The sequence below is a fragment of the Cupressus sempervirens genome, chromosome 4, assembly GCF_028749045.1.
Source record: "Cupressus sempervirens isolate cs-2001-9-10 chromosome 4, ASM2874904v1, whole genome shotgun sequence".
Lineage (NCBI taxonomy): Eukaryota > Viridiplantae > Streptophyta > Pinopsida > Cupressales > Cupressaceae > Cupressus > Cupressus sempervirens.
The window spans coordinates 184,118,132-184,121,522 of record NC_143121.1 but is presented as its reverse complement, the minus strand read 5'-3'; positions in this window follow the sequence as shown (position 1 = coordinate 184,121,522).

Genomic DNA, 3,391 nt, shown 5'->3' with positions numbered 1-3,391 from the left:
GAAGACATAGAGGTTGGCATCTTTAGAAATTAGTCTCACACATTGATTTTTTATTGTAATTGAAGGCTATGATGATATAGGATTTATGTTTGACATGTCGTAAGTAAATTGAATTGGATCTACATTGAATCACTTGAATTTTGTTGTTTCATCTCTATTTTCTGTTGTGTTTGTATGTGTTTAGTCTTTCTTCTATTTTTGCATATATTCTTGGAAGTTTTTCCTAATTGAACCTAAATTAGGTGGTATTAGAGTAGGTTTGTGTTTCTTGAAGAAATATCATAAAAAACTCTATTTTGTTTTCGTTATAGGGTGGCAGATCTGAAATATGACCTATAACATGTAAAAGGTTACAATCTTATTAGAACTATTAAACATATGGTTCACGGAAGAGGAAATATTGATCTCTCCATTATGGATATGTTGAGAAAGATTCTTACTGCACATGAAGTTGTGGAAGTAACCCAATTAAGAGGAAGGCCAATCGATTATTGTAGTGAATAGAATGATGACAAAGTTGGAAAACAAGCCTGTTATATCTAGATAAAGGTGGTGAAAGATTCTTGAGAGATTTGGCAAGAGTGAATGCTAACATACATTTTAATACTCCTAATTCACGGAAAGCTTAATGCTAATGAATTATTTTTTAGATTAATAAAGTGACCAAAAATGTGGGCTAACCTAGAAAAAAAATGTTGCAAAACAACTTAAAGTTAGATATAGTAAAAAATTTAACGTATCCTCTTTCTCAATTTCAAAAACCTCCAAACCAAAGTATCCTAATATCTAATATTAAAAACACTAGTGGTTGTAAGCATAATATATACAAAACTAATGATTACGAAGAATCTAGAAAAGAACCATGAACAAAGCCCACTAGAGTCGATCACTAAAGAAAAAAATGACAAAAATATATAAAACAACAAAGAAATATCTCTCCTTATTCTTCTCCTTCCCCTTTCGCTTATCCAATAGCAACTATAACTAATTATCACACATAAATTTTTATAGGGAAATAGTGGTTTGTGTCCCTATCATAATAGTAAGCCCTACTTTTTTAGCATGAAGTAGATCAAGAGTTCAAGCCTCCAAATGCATAACCTGAACTAGTTACCTAGACACATCATAATGTTGGAAAGTTACAATTGGAACAATTGTTGCTTTGTCATTGATGTCAAATCTAAGGATGAGACATATTGCTACCTAATCTAAATGTCATATCTATTTGATTGATAAAAAGGATTTGAGAGTTACTCATAACTATAGGACCTAGAGGAAAGGTTAAAGTTCTAAAAATGAAGTTAGAATAGATATTTTATTAGATAGACTTTGATAGAGAAAAGAAATTTTTTATGTCAAGGAAGCTAAGTCAAGCTGAGTAAAAGAGTAAATTACTAATGAGTGTTGAGTAATTCTAGTGTTAACCAAACCATCATTAGTGCTAAGAAAATCTAGTGTTGACAAATTACCAGCATCGAATGAGAAAGTCAGTTGATGCCAAGCTAATAAAATTAAATATTGACTGAGTGTTAGAATTCAGTGATTGTTTAGTGACAGTAAAAGATCAAATTCAAAGGAATTATAAGATGAAGTTGAGTCAATTGATTTCTTGGGTAATCTAAAATGTGTTGAGTATTAGATTGATGAGTTGGATCATTAAATTTAAGGTGGTGATTAGTTAAAGACCTAATAGAAGGATTCTAGAGAAGTTTCTAGAGGATGATCAAGAAGTTGTGCAGATACATTGAATCAAGTTGAAGCTGATCGTAAACCTTGAGGTCTACGGTGGATGTAGAAAATGATAAAGCACAAATTTCCTATTCAAATGGAAACTGAATTGAAGTTTTGGTGTCATGTCCATTCAATCTATCCAAGCCCAGCTAGTGTGTATGAGCTAGCTCATATACAGAGCAAGGTTGATCAGAAGTACACAAGAGTGTGAATGTGAAGCTAAAGGAGAAAGATTGAAAATGTGATGATATTATTGATAAGTGATTTTGATAAGAAGGCTTAAGTGTTGATGATAAGTGTAGACTAATTTCTTGAAGGGTATCCAAGTTAATCAAGATCAAAGATGCCAATGAAAGGTTTATTAGTGAACTAGCATAAGAACTTAATAGAGATCTGAACCAAAAAAAGTGAGTTGCATTCACATAGATCAAAAAACCTATTGTTTTCTTTGTTATCATTAGAAAAAATTTTGATTGAAATCCTTCTAACAGAGGTTGACATAATAGTCATTGGAAGACTTAACCATCTATGTAAATCCTTTAACTAGGTGACATTCTAAATAGAATGATCAAAACCCTCTTACAAGGCCACTCCTAACAAGGTGATTAAATCTTCCAAATATGTCATATTTAATAGTATTTAACATAAACCTTTAATATGGTTGGCTCCCAATAGATCTCACTTCAAAAGAGTGAAAAAGAGTGACATGTAGTTGGTGGTTTTCCCTGAATTGGGTTTCCAAGTAAACTTTTTTATGTCAAATTGTGATGAATATCTTATGCATGTTTTACTTGTGATGATTGTTTTTATTATGCAATAAAAGTTAAGTTTATGATAGGTTTCACAATACAAACTAAGCAACAAGTTAAGAAGGATCAACAAAACATTGATGTGTTTAATGTTTAATAGTTCAAGTGGTATATATGGACCTTGAGTAACTAATTTGCCACCCCCCTTTCTAGTTATTCTAAACATTTCAAAAAATTGGCATCAGAGCTAAGTTCTTATAGAGAAACCTTTTAAGGTACTTAAAGCTAAATATCATTATGAACAAGAGAGATATACCCAAGCTAAATGAGGAGAAATTTACTACATGGCAAACCCTGGTGAAGTTGCACATATCTAGTATCAATGATGCTGCTATAATTTTCTAATAAATGAATATGCAAAGGTAAAAACTACTCCTCTAATTGTTGAATAATTGAGACATAAGTTAGATCACAATGAAACAATGTTGGAGATTGCCTCAGCCCTAAGGTATGCCAAGTTTGATGACCTAAAAGATTACAATACTACAAAGAAGATGTGGGGCAAACTAAAAACCATATATGGAGGTGATGAAAATGTATTAAGAGCCAAAGCCAAAATCTTGAGAGGTAAATTTGATGATATGAGAATGATGGAAGGTGAGAACATAGTACAATACTGCACAAGAGTTAAAGTGATAGTTAATACTATTCAAGGAGAAAATGGAACAATTGAAGATGAAATAATGAAAAGAAATGTATTGAAGACTCTATTCCCTATCTATGCCATTAGAGTCTCTGTAATTAAAGAACTGAGATGCACACCACATAAAAAAATGACCTTATGAGGTGTATTTCAAAGAATTACTAGTTTTTAGATGTCTAATTTTAATAACTACACACTTGCTACCATT